We start from the raw sequence: 27,386 nt of genomic DNA, 5'->3' as shown, positions 1-27,386 counted from the left end.
AAAGAAATATCGTAAAAGTATCGACTTTATTTCGCTGGTACTGCTTAGGCCTCATGATTGTACGTACCTACATATGACCTTTCCGAACCGATGGTTGACATTTTGTGCAATAAATAATTAATTAAGGAATTTGATTTTAACTTTATGGAACAATTTTACGCGTTAATAATATTATTCTAAAATACATATTACTAAATATATATACTAAGTAATGGTATATATACACTGTACTAGTTAAATATTTTACCTTTTCGTTGACGTTGTGGCGGGGCGATGTAGACGAGACTTTATCGAGGAATTCAGGCATCGACGCTAAATACCAACTTTGTGCTACGACGCGTTATGATATACATAATACATAATACACGAGTAGGTTTATATATCAGAAATTATGTTCTAAATTTATAATTTATTACTTATCATTTAAAATTGGGCTTTAATATAATTTATTTCACGATACCTATCCGATAATTTGATTCTATTGATAATTTCTTCGTGTATTTTTACCGATTATTACCGATTAGTGATCGGCGTCTAATCGGACCACAGGCTTGGCGTGAAGTCTCAGAGATCGAGGCACAGCGGTGGCAAACTCGCAGTGCTAATCTCTTCTAGCTTTGTGTTTAATCATGTAATAACACGGCATAATGCTTTAATTGTAAAATAATGTAATGTAATATTAAATAAAATACTTAAAACTCCAACACATGCATACGTATATACTTGTACGTATATATAAGCGATATTAATTACGTTAAGAACATAAAAAAGGATATATAAACTTAATTGTATATAATTTACATACTTATGCCATTAGTTTTGCGAAAAAGTAACTACAAGGTTGTTGTCGGCTTTACTCGGTAATCTGTATTCCGAACCGGTGGCAGCCGGGGGTGCTAAACTTAAATAAATAATGAAAACTTATAAAATTACGATTATAAAAATACTCCAATAAAGTATATTTTTATTAATTAATGTTTCTTTAAATCGAGTATGTAATCGAATTACTAACGTAACGTGACTTGCGTTTGGCTATCTGGTCTATTTCCTATGGGGATAAATTATAGAGATTAAAACTATGTTTTACTTAATTGTAAATACAAAATAATGTTATATGAACAAAGATGATAGAAATAAGTCGTAGTCATGAATATATACGTAATTGTACCTGAACTTATCCGCTCTACCAAACTTCTTTCACCAAAAGTTGTTCTGTGAGATCGCTTGAAGCGATGTTGCTAATCGTTAGATGTTATCTGTCTCTTACTCTACATGCAATACGATAATCTGCCTGTGCCTATTTATTTACTATCGGTGCAGTTTTATTATACTGCAAGGAAAACATTTGGCAGCTATTTGAGTCCACCTGTAGCGAACCTTCCTCGGGAATGCTTTTGTTGGGTCGGCTATCTTCCATATGGGTTATTAAATCGCAACTGCTGATACCAGTGATGAGTTCGTTTAATACAATAAAATCCCTTAGTCAGTTCTTACGGCGCTTACGGCTTCACATGGGGCTCTATTCTATTTTGCTAGAATTAACTTTACATGTTAAGTAATTATTATGTTACTTATTTTATGCTGTTCGGTTATTATTATGAATTACTCATCCTCATCATTGGAAAAAGCCGTATCCCTTCGGTAGTTTTTGAGTTCAGCGCGTTCAGGCAGACAGTGAGACAGACAGACGCGACGAGGTAACTTTGTTTTATAATATGTGGTGATAAAATAAAAAGAGTATGTATTTTGCATCAAAAAACTAGCAAATATGTGTAAATGTCTTTTCTAGAAACTAGCTTAAGTAAGTTTTAACAAGTGCCGGCTACTTAGTTTTTAAGAAATGAAGAAGTAACGTCCGTCCTTTAATTTCCCGCTGCTGAGCTAAAGCGGTTTTGATATTACTCTACCACGTGACTATTGGATACATGTTATATATCGCCGTGGAGTACCGGCTTAGAATAGTACTCCCCCAATCTCATCCCGTGGGTGTCGTAAGAGGCGACTGAGGGACGGGGAAAAGGGGGGATGGGCAGCAGCGTCCCCCCTCCCATAAACATCTTACCCCCTACTGCGCTCGCCAACACGCCTGCCCAGCGCGGCGAGTATGGGCAAACCCCTCCCTTAATGGCAGATGCGCCCAAAAAAAGGCCCCCAGTTACCGGCAAGCCCGCTAGGCCCGACCAAGGTAGCGGTCGCGGTATCGGCAGGGCAGGGGGTGCTAAGAATCACCGGTTCACGGCAGGCTACCGTATAAAACGACTGCACATGGCAACGTACAATGGACGCTCGATGAGGCTGGACCATCACCTCGCCGAATTAGAAGTAGAGTTAAGTCATATAAACTGGCATATACTGGGGTTATCTGAAGTCCGAAGACAGGGGGAGGACACGATAACTCTAGAGTCCGGTAACTTACTCTACTTCCGCGAAGGTGATAACCTCTCCCAGGGTGGTGTCGGTTTTCTAGTCAAAAAGGATCTCATTAGCAGCATTGTGGAAATCAGTAGTGTGTCGAACCGGGTAGCGTACCTTGTCCTAAAACTTTCCGACAGGTACTCCCTGAAGGTTGTACAGGTATATGCGCCAACTTCGACATACTCTGATGATGTGGTCGAAGCGATGTACGAGGACATCGCAAAGGCCCTCAACGACACCTCGAGGGCCCACTACAATGTTGTTATGGGAGACTTTAATGCTAAAGTGGGAGTACAAGATAGCGGTGAATCGAAAGTCGGACCTTACGGCTTGGGCTGCAGAAATCACAGGGGGCAAATGCTGGTAAACTTTCTCGAAGCAGGGGCTTTTTTTGATGAATTCTTTCTTTCAAAAGAAGCCTCAGAGGAGGTGGACCTGGCGAAGCCCCGATAACGTGACAAGGAACGAGATAGACTTTATCATTTCGAATAAAAGGCACATATTTAGAGATGTTTTAGTGATCAACAGGTTTAATACCGGAAGTGATCACCGCTTGGTTCGAGGCACTCTAAATATCAACTTAAAAGCCGAAAGATCGAGAATGATGAGGTCTACTCTCCGACCTACCATGCTCCAAGCTGCTCAAGGCTCCGAAAAGTTCCAAATGGAACTTCAAAATCAATTCACCGCGTTGGAAACCATAAGCAGCATTGATGAGAGAACCGAAACGCTGGTCAAAATACTGCAAAACACATCCCGCAAGTGTTTTCCGCCACAGAGAAGAGACAACGCACCAAAACTCTCTGCTGAGACACTCGAGCTCATGAGAAAACGACGAGAACTACCATCGTTTTTGTCAGATAAGGCCTTAAACCGAACAATAAAAACGCTGACGCGACGCGATCTCCGACGCTCCAATACCCGTGCCATCAAGGCTGCGATTGAGCAAAATCGGGGATCGAAAGTGTTCGCTCGCAAGTTTGGGAGGCCGCGTCTGACAAAACTTAAAACTGAAAATGGTGGGGTCGTTACCTCTAGGCCTGAGATTGTCGGAGAAGTAGAGAGGTTTTATGGGCAGTTGTTCTCTTCAAGATCGGATAAACCCGTGAGAATCAGTATTGATGACCAGCGCGCCCCTCTTATGCGCCATTACTCCGAGGAGCTCCCGGTCGTTGACCAAGGAGAGATTAGGGCGGCTCTAGAACAGCTTAAAAACAACAAAGCTCCGGGAGATGACGGAATCACAACAGAGTTGCTTAAGGCAGGCGGGACTCCGGTCCTGAAAGAGCTAGCAAGCCTCTTTAATTCCGTCATCCAACATGGCAAGACCCCGGAAACGTGGAGCGGGAGTGAGGTGGTACTGTTTTTCAAGAAAGGTGATAAAACCCTCTTGAAAAACTACAGACCAATCTCCCTCCTGAGTCACGTGTATAAGCTGTTCTCAAGAGTCGTCACGAACCGTCTCGCCAGACGACTTGACGAGTTCCAGCCCCCAGAGCAAGCCGGCTTTCGATCAGGCTACATCACCGTGGACCACATCCATACTGTTCGGCAGATTGTGCAGAAGACCGAAGAGTACAATCAGCCGCTGTGTATGGCATTTGTGGACTACGAGAAAGGCTTCGACTCCATCGAAACCTGGGCAGTGCTCGACTCATTGCAGAGATGTCATATCGATTGGAGATATATCGAGGTACTGAGATGTCTGTACAACGCCGCTACAATGACTGTCCACATCCAGGACTGTAAGACGAAGGCGATCCAACTGCGCAGAGGGGTGAGACAGGGGGATGTAATATCCCCGAAACTGTTCACCAACGCGTTGGAAGACGTTTTCAAAACGCTGGATTGGACTAGGTATGGAGTCAATGTAAACGGCGAGTACATCTCACACCTTCGATTTGCCGACGATATCGTCATCATAGCAGAGTCGCTGGAACAACTCACCGAAATGCTGCGTAGCCTAGGCGAGTCTTCCCGGTGTGTCGGTCTCGGTATGAACTTGGACAAGACCAAGGTCATGTTCAATAGGCATGTCGTGCCGGGACCGATATACGTCGAGGGGAAACCTCTCGAAGTTGTTAGTGAATATACCTACCTAGGACAGATAATACAAGTCGGTAGGAACAACTTCGAGAAGGAAGCCGATCGAAGAATTCGCTTGGGATGGGCAGCATTTGGCAACCTTCGTCAAGTCCTCAAGTCGTCTATACCGCAATGTTTGAAGACGAAAGTCTTCAACCAATGCGTCTTACCTGCCATGACATACGGTGCCGAAACGTGGACACTAACTGCGGGACTAGTCCACAAATTCAAAGTCGCTCAGCGTGCTATGGAGCGAGCTATGCTCGGAGTATCTTTGAAGGATAAGATCAGAAATGAGATTATCCGGAAAAGAACCGGAGTCACCGACATAGCTTGCAAAATTAGCAAGCTGAAGTGGCAGTGGGCTGGTCACGTATGTCGTAGGACCGATGGCCGTTGGAGCAGACGAGTCCTAGAGTGGAGACCGCGAATCGGCAAGCGCAGCGTAGGGCGCCCTCCAGCCAGGTGGACCGACGACCTTAAGAAGGTGGCGGGCACCAACTGGATGCGGAAGGCGGAGGACAGGGAGCTTTGGCGCACCTTGGGAGAGGCCTATGTTCAGCAGTGGACAACGATTGGCTGTTGATTTTTATATATCGATAATTATATTATGTATCGAATTGAATTATAACAAGCACATTTAGTTATTATATTATGTTGTTATTATATATAGTTTTAATAGGATAATTATAATTATTTGATAGTATCTCGAAAAACAAGCGTAAGTGTATAAAATATTAGTTCGCGAGCAGAATATCTTAAAGGACGCAAACTTTTCTCTCGACTGCTCCTGATTAACTTTCAAGTTTCTACGCTGTGGAGATAAGCCAGGACAAAGTTAGGTGGATAATATTGACTAGTAGTATCGTGATAGTGCCATTTTGCTACAAGTGCCATTCAAACCAAAATGGAAACTACATAATAGCACTTAACAATGTTTTAAATAAATGTTAGTATTGTAATATTCCTCACATTTTTTGCGTAACTTTTTTGTGTCCATATTAACTACACATTTTATTACATTATTTATTTTGCTTCGAATCTCAATGATTACATAGAGCACACTCGAATACAATTACACGGAAGAAAGAGTTTGCATCACGTGATAAAATAATAGTTGTATCAAAATGTAGTTTCTAATAGTTTGTCACTTTGTCTTTTCATCAAGTAGCTATGAAGGAAAGGATGGACGGGATTTCGGAGATATTTCTGTGCCTGAAAGGGTTATAAAACACGTTTCATCGTAGTCAAAACCGTAGCCGAGACTAAAAACCAATAATTATTATTTACATTTACATAAAATCATTAAAAACCAATGAGTCAGCAACGGCTCGATTTATTTATGGTAAGGTAACGATCGTATGGTAATGATCAGTTTTTGCCGGCGAACAGTACATTAGCATCAATTATATTATAATTTTGACGCTTTACATCGACATGTGTGCGAGCAGTGACCATGTCTTAACGCTCTACGAGTTGCGTCCGTGGCATAATAGAATACAAATTACTGTAATATTACGATGAACTCGTATTGAACTAAACTAGAAATTGTTCATGGGGTGGTTCGATTGACTTGAATCAAGTCAAATTCTTTTAAAAGATAAATTGCGTCTTCAATGTTTATGGCCATTTGATATTGACTTCAGTTATTATTAAAAATCTGCTTATGAACATATATGTATGTGCAACAATAATATTGCGATATTAACGAAACCTAAGAATATATCAATCTATACTGATATTATAAAAGGAAAAGATTTGTTTGTTTATAATCGATAAACTTTGAAACTACAAATCTGATTTTAATAGTTCTTTCACCATTAGAAAGAAAGAATTTTATCGGGAAGTAACATAGGCTATATTTATTTGAGTAATAAGACTCATAGTCAAAAATCGAATTCCACGAAGCAAAGCGAAGCTACGGAAACAGCTGTGTTTCCGCAGCTTCGCCCGCGTCTCTTATAAAGGAACGTTTTATGAGTAATTAATTGTCATAAATTACTCGTATAAGATTAACTTAATAAAACAAACGAATAGCTCCTCTCCGTTTTCTGTATCATTGTTTTTGTTATACAAGTCTCGCTACACTTGCTCATTAGGAAAATAATTAATCGACTGTGGATGGCGTCCGTTAGGAATACCGTAATATTGCCTTTAAGGAAGTGATTACGAGTACATGTAAGTACAGACTGAGCGAGCGTTGGAAAAAGTCACTTCCTTATAACGTTATTATTTTATTTACAGAACTAAAACTTCGCTTCTAAGTTTTTCTCAATAAAATTCTCCGGTAAGAGTAATTTGTCACATTGTAGAAAATGTTGACGTATACGAATGGTGAATTTTCCAAGTGTTAGTTTCGTGGGAGGCTGGAGGTTGCCGATTTTGATTAAGACTGTATCTAAGATTTTTGAAAAATACATTTCGTGTCAGTAACCTTTCTTACTGTATTACGCGTGAAGTCACGCGATCACGACGTGTTATATGGCTAACTAAATAAAAGTGCTTATTTTAAGCAAACCGATTTCCTATTTGAAATGTTTATATATGAATATTATTTAATTCTCAGTAGCAGCCCGGAGTCTGGTCGAAGTGTGTCACTCCCGTGCCTCGGAAAGCACGTAAAGCCGTTGGTCCTGCGCCTGAACTCTTTCCGGTCCTGTCAGATTGATGTCCCATCGGATTATGAGAATTAGGGAATGGAGAGTGCACCTGTGTTTGCGCACAAACTCTCTTGAGATTGTTAATCTCTCTTGAGATTGGCCGCCGTAGCGAAAATCGGTCTGGAGGACATTATTACTATTGTAAAATAAAAAGTAATTACAGCACCTATAAATGTCCTACGTCTAATCGAAAGACTCCACTCACACGCGTCAGAATATATATATATATATATAATACACTTGAGAAATCTTTACGTTGTTTACGTTCACCGCCGTGCACGAGATGAATTATCGATTAAAATCAAATCGCATTTTACTTTTCTTACATACCTGTACTTCTATGTACAAAATAATGATATTTTTTTGAATTTTCTGTAACCAGGAAAAAGATTTTCCGCTACATATTGCACAGATTGCAATCGCGCATTATTTCACAGTACGAGTATAATTACAATAATTTGTCGCAGATCCAGGCAGCGTGGAGGGAAGCCAGCGTGCAGTAACGGTGTTGCCGGTGATCGCTTTTATTACATTTCCTGTTTATGTTCTGTTTGTGGTTAAATAATCTAAGCCTTTATTTGACAACTGACAACAAGTGAATGTTCCTTCATTTCGAGTAACCGGTTTGTTTTACGGACGGACTACGTCCCACAAGCAGAAGGAGCGGATGATAACAAATAGTCACCTCGGTACACTGAAGTTATCAGGACTAACTTATATCACTTTATGTTTCAGTATGAAAGACATTTTATTAAGTGAAGCTTTCTACTTAGTGACTATCACCCAGTAACATATAATATTGAGATATCCAAGAGTAATTACACCCAATCTTTACAAATATTGAAAGCTGAGATTGAACTACAGTGGGTGAGCACGCGCTACCCCCTGGACTGACGATGATGTTTGAGCTTTTTCTTCGTATAAAATTAAGTCAATTTAGTTAATCCTTTCGTATAACTTTTGGATTCTTATTTTAATTAATGCGAAACAATTACGAATGAAACCCGTTTAAATACTCTCAGGGTCCGTGAGTACTTATAATCTTTTTAAATAATTAAGAATATATATTTATAAATAAAGCGAACGCATGCGCAAAGTTTTAGATATAAATATATGTGAGGCTAACGCGTATCGGAAGTTAGACGGTGGAGTTGGAACTTTGTCAGATTCTGTCTGGGCCACCGATCGAATTTTCGTCTGCATGAGCTATTGGGTCAGCGTGCTTTTGGCTCAGGACTTGTTTATTTTAAATAAATTAATGTTAGCGGTCATCTTGCTATTGATTACCGAAGTATCTAAATTCAAAGTATTTTTATTTTGAATAGAATAGCGGCCGTGCATATGGGCCACCTGATGGTAAGTGGTAACCAACGCCCATAGATATTGGCATTGTAAGAAATGTTAACCATCGCTTACATAGCCAATACACCACCAACCTTGGGAACTAAGATGTTATGTCCTTTATGCCTGTAATTACACCAGCTTACTCACCCTTCAAGCCGGAACACATCAATACCAAGAATTACTATTTTGCGGTAGAATATCTGATGAGTGGGTGGTACCTGCCCAAACGAGCTTGCACAAAGCTCTACCACCAGTTGAAATGTTAAAAATACTAAATAGTTTTTTAGAAAAACTAACTTAAATGGTGTTATAGGACTGGAGTTCCGTATTCCAACCATTCAGTTTTGAGTTTTATAATCGACATAAAGATGGTGACCAACTGTGTATTTTAATTGTGATGTTTATTGCCTGTGTAGTGACACTGATGAAGATTTATTGGAAAATATTGACAAAGACAAAGGCTATATTTAACCTCACTCATGACTAACATATTGCAATTGAAATCAATTTTAAATATATTTTATTTAATTCAAATGAGAAACTGAGTGAGTTCTTAATGATGAAAAACAGTAAATATTTTATAATTCTAAATACTATGTATGTTATGAGTAAAAATAGTTTGGCTTATAGATTGCGTACAGCAGAATCAGCTTCTGTCTCTTTACGTCGGAACGGCTACGCGGAACGTTAATGTTCGATCACACGCGACACGGGTGAGAGAGTGACAACGTTGGGCGTGCAGGCGAGATGGTATTCAACCCTCCATTAATAACGTCCTATATATTACAACGTTAACTGTTAAATGAGCGAATTTATGAATATAAACAAAACAAAGTATACAAACAACTTCCGCTGCATCAATAAATTTATTTTCTTTGTGTAATTAAGATGAATATGTATGACGTTAAGACTGCCTACGAAGACGGCAGGTATATGATTATTCTAATTAATATATAAATATTTACGATATCAGCTATTAAAAAAGCTTTTTCCAGTCGGGCTAGTGTCCACGCATGCGCCGCGACTTACAAGTGGGCAAGAGATTGCTTTACATGCAGCGGAGAGCAGGAAGTGAACACAGAATATACAGAAATTACATTATTTATCTTATGTAGATTTATTTCATTACATTGTATTGTATTGTATTGTATTGCAACTTAGTTGTTATTTTTAAAGCAATAAAGCTGGTCAAGGTCTTTAAATGTTTTATTTTTTTTGTTACTAGAAAGCCAGATGGTGGTAAGTGGTCACCTTAGCTCATAGACTGCAAAAGTACGAACTACTTCGAAATATTATATTTCAGGCTCTTTTAATTATATACACTTCAATGGGTGGTACCACCGAAATTACACAAAGCTTTACGACCTTTGGTTTACTTTTAGAATTCATGTTTGAGTATTGCCAAGGTACTAAAAGATAAAGTAAATTATTTTAATATAATATTAACAAATTCCATAATTTATCTCAAATGATGATTAAACGTTTGTTTTAATTAACAGCTCTTGACTGTGAGTCATGGGTTTTGAAATATACTTAAACGAAAACCTTTCTCTCGTCACCCGGCCCTACGCTCGCCTTTGAGGTCCGAGGGCCCTTATGATATTTGTCCTCTAAATGTTTTGAAGCGTGAGTCCCTGCCTCCGATATTTCCGTCTAGACCGATTTTTAAGCGTCCGTTGACTGGGATGCCATTTGGTCTGTTCGGAGATCATTTTGTGAAACCAACGACATGTTATTTTCAAATATTTCAGTGAGTTTGTAGTATTTTTCACTTACTAGATTTCTTACTGCCAGCAGTATTGTTTACTTGTTATTCATATATATTAATTGGGATATTTGTATATATACTTATGTACATACCGCTGAGGCGAGGGGGAAAGGAAAGTTGACGTGATAACTTGTTTCTTTTTTTTGCTTAGATTTATGTAAACGATATAATAAAAATATATTATTAAAAACAATAAAAATGCATGACGATACGCTTATAATCAAATAAGATGACGATAGTAAAAATATAAATTTTAAATATATTCTTGGCGGCGCCTTGTCGTTAATAGTCTCCGTATGCCTAGGATCTGTCACGTGAGGTGCCAAGCGCGGGAATATGCGTGCAAGCGCCTACGAGAGCGATGCGCCGGCGCATACTGATGGCGGCTCGACACGAATGCTAAGTGCACGTGCAATGATCGCGCTTACATCTTCCGGCATTGTGTTTCTCACGGAGCTCAGGGAGAAGATGAAGCGTTATTTGTGTGAGATATAAGCGGATTGTACGATTGATATGTACCACATATATACGTTAATTGTAAATAGTTAATAATTCATGGTTCATTGAATTCGACATTTAAGATTGATAATGATAAAATATAGTAATTAGTGTATTAGTTACATCACTACTGAAATTCAATATTAATAAATACTATATATGACTGTATAATTTATTTAGATTACTCTGTGATTAAGCAAACTAATATATGTAGGTACATAACATATTTAAATCACTATCGTAGAAAACCCTCATAATAAACATACAGCTCAAACAAGATTAAAAGGTAACATAAGCCCCATCACTCAACACCGCTCAGTTGTATTCGATTATTTTTATGAAACTTCAAACGAGTTACTCACGCCGTGAGCTATCACAGCGGCGGGTCAGCAGCGGATGCGCGGTTAAAGGGCAGGCGAGCTGTCGATAACGTGAGCCTCGGCACACAGCTACTGCGGGCAACGACCGCCGTCCGCTACATCTCACTGCACGGCGATGCGACCTATCTTCCGAGAGCCGTGTCCATTATCCGACACACACATCGACATCGCACTAGTCGAATGATTTCCTAACTTCGATTCGTGTGAGAAGTGTTATTATTGCAAATATTTTTTCAATATGACCACTAAAAATATAATATTATGATAATACAATAGAATTTGAATTTCCTTCGTTTATCGTAAGAAATATCAATAGTACACCAATACGCTAATGTGTCGCCACACGCCAATCGTACAACTAATATATTAATCCATTGTGTCTGTCACCGTAACGCTGATTCACTCACCCGTACATTCGGAACAGCAAAAATAATATTAAAATACTTTAAATGAAGTAAATCATTAGAAGTCGGTTGGTATCAATGAAAACGCACACCCATCTCTCATAGACAGTTCACACCTCATCTAAATACACAACACTTCCTCTTTTACGCGCTATCGAAAGTTTGATCTACGAAATCTGCCCGTCACGTGTGACACGCGAACGGGCCTCGCTACGGGGGGATTGTTTATGTCTCATTTTCTTTAATATCTTTCTTTTATCAAATTTGTAAAGTCTTAGAATGTTTTTGGACGTAAAAGGAAATCTCATTAGCTCGTCTACATCGAGCGACGTTTCCTACATTTTTGTAAGTATTTTCGACATGACATTCTCGCAGTCAAGTGTATTGTGAGACTACATGACCCGACAGCGGCGTGTCGGCGTTTCGACCTCTTGACATCTTTGTTAAAGAAAAAATGTGTAAATTTTTAACTCACAAAAGTCGCAGACTAGCAGAGCTTTTGAACTTTTTATTAAAATAAAACAAACTATATCCTTTACAGTTAAGAGTTAAAGATCAAAATGATTTTATAAACACGTCTAATACTATTTAGAAATATTCAATTGCTGAAAAGTAACTTAACTATTCGTGTTTCGTATTCACAACAAAAGTAATATGCTACACTTCATTGTACATTTAATCCTATTGAAGTAAATAACATTTCTCACACTATGTACATTGTTTCACATATATAAATGGCAAAGGATATATTTATTATAACTTACTGTTAAATGACGATGTTATACTTACTCGGTGTTTTCAATATAATATGTTGTGAAATTCGTTACTTTGTTATTAATACTGGTAAACTATTTAAAGCGACGCGACGTAAACAACCTGTTTCATGGTTATGCTAAATATACCGACCGGGAACACAATCCGGGATCCCTTGACATTCTTTTCAATGTCGTACGTTATGTTCTGAATCCGTCGGCGCCGCCCATTTGTCACATTAATGCGTGGCCCGAGGGCTTATCGCGGAAGGATATTATAGCGTTAGAAAAAGATGACTCTTATTTTAATCTTAACTATCACGTCTGTCTCGTGACTTTGTATTTAAATTATGGATATTTTAAGCGTTTAAAAAAATCAGTTTTTATATATAAAAATTACTTGTATACCCTATGTATATGTAATATTATTTTGTTTTTTCGGAGTTATTTAATATTGCAAATATCTTTACAATTTTTGTGTAAAAATGCATATAATGTAATTAGGCAAAAGTAATTTTTATGAGGCACTACTCGCACTTTATTTACTACATTAGTAGTTTAGCACGCGTGTACACTTAAGGACGTATCTCCCAGTAACAAAACTACCATTGTCTAAGCACGGTAACTGTCTTGTGTACGCAGCCTGCTTACTGCCGCCTAATACATCTTACTGTTTGTTCTTCGCCTTTTTACTTTGTCAGTTATTTACAACAAAAAACTGTTAAATCAAGACGAATAAACGAGCCTATTATGTAGCTCATCTGGGTTGGTACCACCTACTCATAGCATATTTCACCACCAAACAGGAATACTTCGTATTTTTGTGTTCCGTTTTGAATGGTGAGTGATTATTACAGGCACAAATGACATAAAATATTAGTTGACAAGGTTGATGGCGTATTTACGATGTAAGAAATAATAATTATTTTTTACAGCCCTAATATCTAAGGGTGCTCTATTATATATTAGCGCTGTATACCCTGTGTATATGTACTCTAGTGCTCTAGTGAAAGCTCACCACCAGGTGGCACATTTGTCCACGCCACGCACGTATATAAATGTGGTGAACTCAAATAACTATACTATAAGTAGGTATCAATATGTCCAGACATTTCCAAATAAAGGTTTTATACAAGATGGTGTAGCTACAATTGCATAATGCCGTATGATTTAATGAAGATGCGATATTTATTATTTACTTCAGCTTATCACTTGACATAGTTTTTATGAATGAGTGCAGTCCCTGATTACAGACGTTACGACAGATGACACACTCGCGGACCGTAACGCGTTAATCACATTCACAAGATAACTAATTGACAACAATATTTATAAGTAAAAATAAATAATAAAAGAAAAACAAACCAAGACGGAAATGCACCCTTTTACAAGTACCTTGAAGCACACAGTTATAGAAGCGGATAAGACTGTCGATGCCATTATTTTGCGATAGTAAGAAAAAAATGTGTAATTTATGTGGTGTTCGAAATGTTTCCGGTATTACTACCCCGCCGTCAACACGAAACTGCGACCAAATAGCAAACTGGTGTCATACGAGTATCAACACATATTACATACATTATGACTTTCAAAATAAAACATATTCGTATCATACTTATATACATACTAAACTAGTTCACAGAGGATCATTGCTTACTATATATTAAAAAAAGTTTTTAACATTATATAAACCGATTAATTATTCAAGTTTTTAATTTTAATTTTCGTTTATTTAAAAAGCTTACGTACAAACAGCTCTCGGAATTTAGTTCAATATTATGAAGGTAAAAATATTTTACAAAACAAATTTATGTAACTGCTAGATCGTAATGTGCTGAGATATTGTGACAGTTACTCGTAGAGCGGCCGACCGAGAGACGCATCATTAGGCAGGAATCTGGAGACGAGATGAGCACGTCGGTGTCAATTAAGTCTAGGACGCGCTGACTGGGGAAGTGGGTGACGGTCGGAAACAGCTTGTTATATACAAGGACAAGATGTATAACAGAAATTAAACTGTGACGTATGTCGTTATAGTTTATCCGTCTTAAATAAGTTTATACACGCCTGTTGTCCTATGTTATTTGACTGCATTATAGTGAATGTTGTCCTATGTTATTTGACTGCATTATAATGAATCGAGCCTTTAAAGTGAAATATTTTATTACTTTCAACAAGCATTACTACCGGTTCGAAATGTGGATTCTACATAGAAGAGCCGGTAAGAAAGTAGTTACATTTTTCATAATAAAAATATATAAATTTATTTGAATTACAGACAACTAATTAATTACTGCACGATATCCAGCAATCTTAAACTCCATTAATTTTTTGCATAACCTTAGAAATAGAGTAATAGAATGAAGGGATTATTTTTATAAGAATTTAAAAGTTGCCAGCCGGTGCCAGTTCAAGTATAGACGGCGAGATTTTATTAAAAATATTTGTACTTTGTGAACATGAATTACTACTTTTATGAAGATGAAAGCTCGAAGTGTGAGTTTATTTCTATTATTAATAATATGATTGGTGTATTGTCACTTATTGTAAAACAATTAATATTATTAAGTATGTGTATTTACAATATGACGTCCCTTTTTTGTAGAAATGAATCGTTTCAATCTCTATAATATACATTACAGATTTGTATATGAGATCTGTTTGTATAAATAGGAATTATAGCCTTTCCCGGGTTATTGACATTCTCACGCGTCACGCAGCACGTCAGACGTAACTATCGGAATATAAAATGTCGACGACGAAATTCTACAATCTGTAATCATAACATAATTACATAAGGCAGATACTCTCTCTGATTACTGTATTTTTCGGTCTGGTCTCTTCTCGGGAGCAACGACTGGACAGACAGATGGAGAATTGATTCGTTCAATTTTGAATTTGAAATCATAAAACGTATTACTTTTGACATAACATCACCTCAAGGGCACTCTTGTCATTAGACAGAGAGACGTTCAAATAACAAAATACCTAGGGTACACAAACTTAATTTTAAATTATTTTTGCAAGAAGAAGCTAACTAGAATTAACTTAGTGAAATTATAAACATTTAAATCATAATAATACAGACTTGAGTTATTATTAAATCATGTTGACAAATAGACATAGAATCCCCCGATAAGCTAGTGACCTCGCTTGTCATGGCATGCAGTTTTGAAACGGAGTTACTAACAAAGCGATTAGTTCACAAATTAATGTGTGTAACTTAGCATACTATATCTATATTAAAAGAATGAAATGGCAGTGGTCTTGCAAAACGTTGTTCTTCAGAAAAGATAACGAGGGGACTGAGGATCGGCGAATGCAGGGTAGTACGTCTCTTTAGCCAGATGGCCCGGGCCCGATAAATATGGGGAATCTGAAAATTAGACAAATATATTTTTTACTCCGGGCATTAAACGAATTCCAGCAGATTACTGTACAATATAATATAAAAGTATCGTAATATTGAAATTCCGCACGATCGAGGTAACGGGCACGCGTTCGTTACAAATAAAAGTAAAAATAGGAAATCCATTAATTTTACCGTAAGTGCGTTCTCTCACGATTCTAAGATTAATCAAATAAGCGACCCACATCGCTGGCGTATTATTTTATAGGAAAATCTAGTGTCTTATGATTATCTCTGTCGCATTCCGATCGCACTTTCTCTATTCAAAGCGCGGGGGGGCTTTATGGAGAAATAGAGTACGATTTCTATGTATGTAATTAAAATTAATTTCTAAAAATCTAAAGGTTTACCGTAGTTCTCGTTGATATTCAAAGTATGAATTACCCCCGGCGAGATGTCGGGAAAGACAACACCCCGCTCTGAAACAAACCGGCGAAAGATCTAAGTGGTTCTATTCCTATGGCTATCTCTTGTCAACTTAATCGTGGAGCGATCGTTTCATTCTCAAAACGTGCTATTATCTATCACTAATTGTCTCATTCCCTTTTACACAAAAACGTCTCCTTATAATTATTTTTTATATAAGATACTGTTGTAAATATTAGTATAAATTACCCAAAAAAATTGTGCTGACTTTATGCAGTCGAGTTACGAGGAATATGTTTGAGTTTGTGCCTTGTCGAGTCCACGCGAAATATGCAGTTATTTTTAATTTTTAATTGTATAGACTTACTTAAATCCTTAATCTGATTAATTCCTATGTAAATTTAAAAAAATATATGGCGAATGGTGAAAAAATCCCAAATAAAACAAATTCAAGCGGCGATCAGTCTTAGCTGCACAAATGTATTAATGGAGTAAAGATACTTGTTTTCTTTATTTAGTATTCCAAGCTAACCTTGTATAGATATTTTATTGCATTTAAAACATTATCTGCTTGTTCCACAAACCTATTACACTCCTGAATACGGCGCGTCTGCTTCGCGTACAAAGAGCTCATAAAAACCCCTCATTATCAGATATAAACCCAAACACGGCAGTACAGTTTATTTCTCCATTATCCTGCACCTCGATTGCTATTCATGGAATAATACATTTCGGTATACTACATTAATTTTACTTTATTCTACTCTAAATTGAGTTTTAACACCGGGTATTAAAAATCACAATTGAATATTGAATAATACACGAGATAAATGCAGGCAGCGTATCGTGAAGGCCGAGGTCGAATCTGTCCAAACTGAAACGAGTTCCGCTTTCCCGCTTGTTTTATATTCAATATACAAAATTAAACCTTAATTAGTTACCATGTCTGCAGAAAACATTAAAAAGGTGTGTTCTCTCTTGAATATTTCCTTATTTCTATGAAATAAATCCGTAAACCATGTTACATTAACCCATGGGTTACATGTAACGTGGCGATTATTACTTGTATATGATTGTATATGATGACGAAGCAGAATAAATACTGAGTTGCCGATTCTTCTTGATAGAAACTACATTCCGAACCGGTGTAGCTTTACATTAAATATGATCTAGTAAAATGATAATTAAAAAATGCTTTTAAAGACTACCTTAATAAAGTATATTTTTGTTCAAATATTAATTTTATTTATATTAAAATACTAGTAACCCGGCCCGGCTTCTCTCGAGTCGAGAATAAGAGTCTACATAGAACTTTTATATTAAAGGACAAACATAAAAACGTTACTTATTATTTTTATAGATTTGACATAAGCCTTAGTCTGCTGGCGAGATCAATATCGAATATTGTTGAAAATAAAATATCATTGTATCTGCCAGTTGAAGTCGATCTCCGGAGTGAACTAATTGTACAAATTCCATTGTTTCGGTTCCACTTGATTGATTTTAATTGAGCGAGATTGTGATTGTGTTTTCAACAAGTTGGCGAGTGGCTCGTGTGTCTTCGCAAAGAGTAATGAGAGTGACGTAAGTGTCAGTAAGAGGTACACACACTTACTAAAATTTTATTACATTTCAATCAACTGACACTACCTTATGTTTCGATTAACGATATGTTAATAAATTGTTACCTTTAATAATACGCTCAAAATATAACTGATATACTTGGCGTGTGGAAGAAACGTTGCTTATATATAGCTTACGTTACATCAATTTTTGATTTGTTATAGTATGCATTAATCATATTTTTTTTAGCTTAAAGCGTGAGAGCCATCTGTTCATCTGTTATTCTACCGTTGAAAACTTATTGTGTCGTATTCCAGTTAAAAGGCAGTGTGAACCAGTGTATTTTCATTGATTTGAAACAAAACAATATAGATCCCGTGGTGGTGACAAAACATTGACGTGCTAAGAACTAGTCTATATTTATTAAAGTGACGCTCACCACTTACATTCAGGTAAAATTTAATCATATTTTCTAAATTAACTCGATAATATAAAACAAACTACCCTCTGGATGAGTACCACATTTAATGTAAGGAACATAGTTATAATATTGCTCGTAACATATGAGTATATATTTAGGAAGTTGCACCCATTCGATATCACGTAATGGCTGTTACAAATATTCGTAAACTAGCTCTGTCACATCTAATTGCTACCAAGATTGAATATACTTTAAACTTTAGTAAATTATATAAATAATTTTGTCTTCGGCAATGTCGATAGTTTTTAAAAATTCTGAGGATACCAATCTAGACACTCGGTAGCGTATTAAGCTAAGTTCAAGCTAATAAAACTGGCGAGCAGCACCGTGTGTAATTTACACGAACCATTTGCAGCCACTTTTGACCCGCTCATAACTCAAAAACTATTACACATAAACAGGTCAAATTTGTTTTTTTTTTATAGAATAGGAAGGTGGACGAGCATATGGGCCACCTGATGGTAAGTGGTCACCAAACGCCCTTAGACATTGGCATTGTAAGAAATGTCAACCATCGCTTATAGCCAATGCGCTACCAACCTTGGGAACTAAGATTTTAGTTAGTTAGTTAGTTTAGTTAGGTAGGGCTTTGTGCAAGCTCGTCTGGGTAGGTACCACCCACTCATCAGATATTCTACCGCAAAACAGCAGTACTTGTTATTGTTGTGTTCCGGTTTAAAGAGTGAGTGAGCCATTGTAATTACAGGCACAAGGAACATAAAATTTTAGTTCCCAAGGTTGGCGGCGCATCGGCTATGTAAGCGATAGTTGACATTTCTTACAATGCCACTGTCTAAGGGCGTTTGGTGACCACTTACCATCAGGTGGCCCATATGCTCGTCCGCCTTCCTATTCTATAAAAAAAATCAAAACTATTACCCTGTTCCAGATGACCTAGACCTAGAAAGTTCAAATTTGGCATCCAGATAGGTAGTTGGGTGAATACAAAGGAATAAATATGAAACTAGTAATTTTTTATCATTTTATTATAATTTTTCAATTAATTGATTCTATTAGGAAATTTACTTATAGTGCCCGTAATGTACAAATCAGCAATCAAAATTTATGATAGCCAGTCTTTAGAACTTACGAAGGCTTTATTGCTTTCATATACGAATTATATAATATAATTCAAATTTTGTCGTTAAAGTCAACAACTAGGGCATATATCATATTAATGAACTTGGTTCCCATTTCACATTTATGTTTTTGATGAGACAACCTTTATAACATCGAGCAACCGCACAACGATCGCTGTTTTTGTTTATTTGCCATATAAAATAAAATGATATAATAATTAGAATATTATAATATAAGATGAAAAGAAAATGTTACAGCATAATTAAATCACTTCAATCATTAAACTGAAAAAAATAAACATTATTATGTAAATTGTATCCATAAAATACAGCACGGGAGCATGCACACTACTTAATATTACAAAGTATACTACGTGAATGTATATACTAACAAATAATTGGCCATTTTAAACGGAGAGGCCGTAAACTAATTTCACCTTCAAACAACACGAAAGCCCGAACACACGAATTTTTTTGTGAATTCAATAAAAACTATTTCCACGAATATAATTTAATGAACTCTTTAAAAATTATAAATATAATTTGATAAGTACGGAAAAATATAGGCGTAATAAATTGATATATCTGAGAGTTTCCATCGCACAAAATAGTCGCGCGTGACATATGGACGAGGCGACGATAAATCGTGGCCGTGACGCGCGCCCGGGTAAGGTTGGCGCACATTGTTGTGAGCACTCCGCGCTGTGAGGAACCGAGACCATATTCTCCCTTTTCCCTGTCATGACACTGACTCACTCATATTTGAAATTGGAACACGAATATAGAATGATGCTGTGTATATATGACTGTATCGTACCCACTAATCGTATTTTTCAAAATGTTGTCAGCTTGTGTATATCATGGGTGTCAGTCACGCAGTCACCTGTTGATTATAGTGTAACTCTGCTTGAACACTAAGCACTAAGCGAATACTTGAGGTTGAAAAAAAACATCAAAATATTACCAGAGAATGTTAAATAATCTAAATAGTTCTTAATATTAAACATTCGAACATATTTAATCATAATATACACTATGCTTAATACAAATGTGTGAAAAACATTTGGAATAAAAATGCAAACGAGCGTAAATCATACTGGCGCGTGGGCGAGTGTCTCTTGTTGCTAGCTCGCTGCGTCACTGCGTCGCTGCCTCGCTGCCTTGCTCCCATGCCTTGCTGGCTGCAATCGCCTGCCGAGTAGGCTCGACAGCCGCGCCTAATGAATGCAGCTAAAACATCTCCATAAATGTGCCGGAGCTCTAAACAAGTGAGACGTGACATCAGTACGTACTCAATAAAATTGTATCTGACACTGCGCCGAGCATACGAATACGATTCCAATAAATGTGGATGCTATACTTTTATAATATATTTTTTGTTTAATAAACAATGTTCTGTATTTTGTTTTAATTACATTATTGTCTATTTGAACGAAATAAAAACGTTATTTGACCAAAAAAAAAATCAATAATTGACTTAATAAATTGTTCATGTGTAAAGTTAGAATAATAAAACCGAGTTAATAAGGTGAATACATAGAATTAGATATTGTTATCAATAGCGAAGGAAATCTTTTATGATATAAATATAATATTGCGAGGACTTGTTTCTCTCGCCTTATTCGGTATTGACTTTAAAAATAATTTATTAGGTATTGTAAATATTTAAATATTTTATATTCAAAAACAAAATATTTATCTATAATTTTATTGGTCAAGCCTATAATTATTTATATATAAGGTAAGGGGGCGGTGTTGGTGAAGGAAATAAGAATCTCCGAATTATGAAATTTCTTATTCTTTAAAGTTTGATAAAAATATAGTTCATGGTTCATATTTATTAACAATACTGATATTGCTTTTAAAGTTTCAGTGCTAATGAGAAACAAAGTTTAATTGCACTCAAAAGCCAACAAGCTCCGTCTGGCGTGGGTGGCCATGTCTGACATTCGGATTCCGTACACTTAGGTATAAAAGCAGGTCTACGATGTTCGTCTGGCTACTTATTCATCTATTCATCATAACCTTTGTACTTAAATTGAACGATAGATGTAAAAGTATAAAGTATATGAAAACTAGCCAATTCAGGTCTTAGGATTCAATATTTTATCCTAAGTTATAAGAAGAAATGATATTTTAAGTTATTATAAAATATTTTATGTTGTTATAAATAAATTTCAGGATTAACCATTAGAATTGACATCCATTTAAATCTCACTTCTTTTGTCGTTGAAGTCAACAACCAAGGCATATATCATAATATTGAACTTGGCTCTCATTTCATATTTATGTTTTTGATAGGATATCATTACTTTTTGTACAGAAATTATCTAGCAATTTTTTATAATTTTAGTTTACTTTCAGATTTTTTCCATTGTACATATCTGGATATCTGGAACTTTCTTGGTCATCTGGAACTGGGTTAGAGTTTTGATCTATAGGTCAGTCAGTGATAAAAATGACGATTTTTGGACGTTAATATCTACACAACAGTTTGAGGTGTGTTTATGAAATTTGGAGCACATATGTATCTAGCAAGTTTCAATATATGTTTTTGAGTTATGAGGCAGTCAAAACTGGCTCCAAATGGTTCGTGTAATATTACACACGGTGTTGCTCGCCAGTTTTGTTAGCTTGAACTTGGCTTGAAATACTACCGTGTATTAAGATAGTACATATTTCTAAAATGACCACTATTATTACACTCAATGTTGTACAGAACATCCTCGCGGGCGTCAGACTCGCACTTGGCTTGTCTTATTAAAAAGTTCTCGTCAAAGTATTAATTAGTTCGTCCATTTATTATCAAAGCGTGGGCCGTCACGGACATCACAACTCCCACCATCCCTCAGGACCAGGATTACATAATAAACGGATACCTCATAAATCAAGTGTAATGTGAACGTTAAACTGACAACCACGTACGAAGGTTATTCGTTAAAATATTTTGTAATTTGCACTCCTGTACCAAATTAGGATGCAAATTGGTGTCGAGTACGATTAAGAAATTAGTTACGAGTGTCAACGCAGATTTACTTCTTAGAAGGGAAAGCGAGGAAGACGCGTATTGTGTGGATACAATTACGTAAATAATCAGTTATTATTAGTCTTGTTTTTTTTATAGAATAGGTAGGCGGACGAGCCTATATGCATATAACACCTGATGGTAAGTGGGCACCAACACACAACACAAATAGACATTAGAACACACATTGTAAGAAATGTTAATCATACACATCAACATCGCCAATGCGCCGCCAACCTTGGGAACTAAGATGTTATGTCCCTTGTGCCTATAATTACATTGGCTCACTCACCCTTCAAACCGGAACACAACAATACCAAGTACTACCCAACGGTAACCTACCCAGACGAATTTGCACAAAGCCCTACCAGAAGTAAAACACACACAGTTACACATGCGTGAAAGTCTAGGAGAGCCTCACTTCAGGTCAGTCAACTAAAATATCATTGTAACTATCAGCCTGGTGTGCCCCGCTGCTGAGCAAAGAGCTCTACTTTTTTTCCACAATTCTATATTTTCTGGTTTAAAAAACCTTCTGAAAATAGTCCAGCTCATCTCGCCATCTCCGTCGAGGCCTGCTGCGATTTGATTATAACTTTGGGCCAGAGATCGGCTAACATTCGTCAGATGTAGTGCTTACTATATTTCAGTTGTACCTCTATATATTTTACTCCATAATATACATAAGCCATCATCGATCATAACATTACTATTTGATATGAAACGTTCGTCGAAGCCACCGCACTGTGATGATGAAGCTGTAGTCTTTCAAAACTTGATAAATAAAGTTATTTTCGTTCGTTCGTTATTTAATATAATCTGTTTCCTGACAGCTTTTCTGTCACGATCACTACTCAAAGTTCCTATGTATCTACCACAGTATACTTATATTATACGCAGTAACAGTCACAGCCTGTGAATAACCCACTGCTGGGCTAAGGCCTTCTGTTCCATTTTGAAGAGGTTATTTCGCTACGCTACTCCAATGGTTGCACGCTGCGACACCAAACGGGTTGGTGGAAAATACATGTAACAGATTTCAGTGTAATTCGACTCATGCATGTTTCCTCATGATGTTTTGCTTCACCGAGAAGCACGAGATGAATAATAATAACAAATGAAGCACATGAAAATTCAGTGGTGCTTGCCCGGGTTTGAACCTACGATCATCGATTAAAATTTATGCATTCTTATCACTGAGCCATCTCGACTTTTATTTATATTATAAAGAGGTAAAATTGATAAATAACAGTAAACAATTTTATGTTTAAATAAATGAGAATAAAATATTGACAATTTTAATTGAATTGTCATGAAGTATTAATCTTTATCAAAATAAATGTTAAATTATAATTTTAAACATTTGATGTAAAACAATATGGCCTTTTCACTTTGCCTTTACAAAACCAGTTTTAGAAATATAACGAGATATTTAAATAAACGCATGAAAAATTATGAGGGCCGTTGTACGACGCATTAGTGCAGTATAGACGAATAGCTCGGTTAACGAATGCGGTATATCTCATTGTTTAAAAAATATTGTGGGATAAAATGTTTATTTTATCTATATAGCCATATATAAAGCCAGTACGGGTAATCTATGTATCTGTATATAAATTCAATCGTTAGCATTTCTCATGTGACTGTGAAGCAAATGACAAATGCTATAGTCCGGAAAAAAATGGATCTAGGTGCGCTACCCAGTTACTCCCTATTGACCTGACATAATCACGCTAGAAACCCCGTCGTCACACCTCCTGGGAACGAGCACTGCTATTAAGCACACCTAACGGACAGAACTAGCACATCACTCATGAGACTGCGCGTGATTAGGATATACTGGCCGCTTTGTGTTAGCTCGTTATGAGCACATTGTGTAGCGAGTGAACTGAATAGTGGGTGGAACCGGATAGCGCCAAATTATAAAGAATTCAATATCGAACCTATCCAACTCGTACATAGTCTGCTTGGTTAAAGCTGTCAAGGGTTTGTTATTTCATTATTTTCCTAACATCAACGGACAATAATAAATAAACGAACCAAACTTGGAAACTGTAAAAAGAGAAGCCTTGCAAGATAATTAAAATTATTCTGAAGAGAAAGTTTTTACGGATCTTAATACAAAATATATCAACGGGGTGGTAGGTTTCATCGCGACTGTACCCGGAAACACCGAGTACCAGATAAGTTGTAAACATACAGTTAGCACATAAATACTTTTATATTAAACAAGTTGAAATGATATCGTATGCGCGTATGCTTTGAGTTAAGAAAATAAATGAATTTTATAAATATACTTGAAATTCAGTCAGATTTACATACGAGTCAAAAAAAAATACATTAAATATTTACTTTTAATGATTAATTTGTGCTTCAAAATTAAAACCGTATAATAAGTATGCATCTTAATTGAAATCTGAGATCTTTTTTCAAATAAGATATTATAAATTGGTATTATGGAGAGCTTGATCAGATCGGATATATATATATATATATGTTGCCGTAAAGCTAGCGGTACTTGTCATGTACTAATAATAGTCTCATGACTCACCGCTTCCGACTGCGTTTAACTGGCCGCATCGCAGAACCCGTATCAAATCCATATTTCGTTTTTTACTCAGCGGTATTCTTAATACATATTTGTGTTTCATTTTTTTTCCTCGGTATCGTTATTATTGAATTAGGGCATTATAGATTTAGCCGCGAGCGCATGTCACAAACCGTAGCTGGTGGTGCTTACATTAAGTAATGTAGCTCTTTTTTGCGATTAGTCAATGATTTACCACAATTGAATGTTTGCCGTTTGAATCGCCAAAGTTCTGGGGTTAACGCTAAGGCCACACTGCGAAAGTATATCGCGCGAATAATATTTTCGTGATTTATGTTTAGTGGACAAAATTTTATCTAACACAGTCTACTAATAAAATATCTCACTATTCACGCAGTTCTCAAAAAATTGACAACAGAATTAATATTTAAATGCATACTGCACTGCATTGTTTTAAACCAAAGTATTTAACACACGAATTTTAAATCGTGTGTCCACATTTAATTTAATTATAAAATCTGAGGTAACCTGTCTTATTTGCAGTATGACACAGCTCCTAATGAAACACAGAATGAAATTGTCACATGGGAATGTTATATTGTTACCCACATAAGTGACTTTGTGCTTGTATAGTCATAAACCGATACGGATGACAATAACAATGGCATTGCCTCGTTTAGGTGACCGTTTTTATCATCCGGTGCTTTCACTGTATTTCTTTTATTTTTATTTTAATAATTTTATTATATAAACGATCAGATAAATCATGCAACCTGGCTCTCAGATAGCGGCCAAGGATACTATTACGTACTACTTTCGGAATCGCTCGCACATATTTCGCCAATATTTGATATATTCACTTCATCATCTTGCTTTGAATACAAATCGGGGATAGAACTTTGCACGGTATTATTGAAAACAACTCTAATCATTATTATGATATTTCCACACGAAGACAATTAATTAAAAATAAAAGTGAAAACTACACACACAGTTGCTTTGTCAAAATGATTATTCGATATTTCAAATCAGCTCAGACAGTTGCCTTTGCTGTTGACATCCGTCATAGCGTTACAATGAAGCCTCACCGGTTCTGATGTACCAGTACTACTAACGGGACAGATTATTATGGGCACTGCTCGCTCAAATTGGAAATAAACCTGTCATTTTGTACGACATAGGTTCGCAGTAATTACTACTGCATGTAACGGGAAATTCTTCGATACCAATTTTAGATTAAAACGTATAATTTTGAGATAGTATCCAACATGGGGTTAAGAATTATTGAAACAAGTTTGTTATTCTAGGCATCCTTGTAAAGTTAAAGCCGTTATATATTTACTATGTTAGCAGTTGTCTAATATTAGAAACATATAATTTGAAAATAATAAAATAGAGATCACTAACTCGTCTGCAGCCTTGTCGTCCTTTTTCCTCGTGGTGTCGCAGTCGTCTATTGTCTTTTTGACAGTCAGTAACTTCTTAAATACAAAAGTCTTCATTAGTACGTACGTAGTATACAATATAAGAGTATTATACATTTCTACCTTATGTATAGAATACATTGCATGTATCTACATTATATAATCGGCTGATATAACAAAGCACATATTTTATGCATTTTGTGTTTTTACTACAGGCAATTTTGTTTTGTTTTCTCTCTACGTGTGTTTGTTCATAAGCTTTTTAAATATTCTTTGAGTAGGGTTTATAAAGGTAATGTGATAAGTAGTGTGGTGTTTTGTGTCTTGTAAGGGTTTAGGGTCTTGCAGGACTTCACCTCAAACCTCTAATTATAAAGGGTTATTAGCACTTGACCGCGGGCTTGGGTTACATCATTGAATTTTCATTGTTCGTTAATTTTGTCTGTTTTTCTACATTAAGGTACTTAAGGGAAAATAAGTAAATGTAATATAATTATTTATATAATTAATATTAGTAATGTAATATAATATACAAAAGATTAAGATTTTTTTTATTCTAAATGGTATACTTCGATGGTATTCTATCTTAAAATCTTGTCTAATAAAACAAGAATCATCTCAATCGCACTATTTAGGACAAAGATATACGTGGTAGAATCGATTAACAGTCGAATACTAAGTTGATGAAGAACCTATAATCCCCTGTTATCTTACCTTTAAATAAAAGTTTTTTGTTTTCAAATTTAAATGATATCAATTTCTATATTTCTTGCTTAATAAAAAATAAGTCCTCAAATTCTAACTATTCCGTAAAAAGTTAAATGTTAGTTTATTGTACAAAATTTACACATGTACATATGTAATACTCGTACATATACGTCGTTCTTCTATTTTCGTCAGTTATAAATATTAATTTTACCCTCGAACTTTTTCTCTTTACTATTTCATTTAACGTAAAGCTACTAAAAGTAAAGTTTTTTTTTTTTTTATAGAATAGGAAGGTGGACGAGCATATGGGCCACCTGATGGTAAGTGGTCACCAAACGCCCATAGACATTGGCATTGTAAGAAATGTCAACCATCGCTTATAGCCAATACGCCACCAACCTTGAGAACTAAGATTTTATGTCCCTTGTGCCTGTAATTACACTGGCTCACTCACTCTTCAAACCAGAACACAACAAT

The sequence above is a fragment of the Nymphalis io genome, chromosome 8 (genome assembly GCF_905147045.1).
Source record: "Nymphalis io chromosome 8, ilAglIoxx1.1, whole genome shotgun sequence".
Classification (NCBI taxonomy): Eukaryota; Metazoa; Arthropoda; class Insecta; order Lepidoptera; family Nymphalidae; genus Nymphalis; species Nymphalis io.
Note: the sequence above shows the minus strand (reverse complement) of the source record.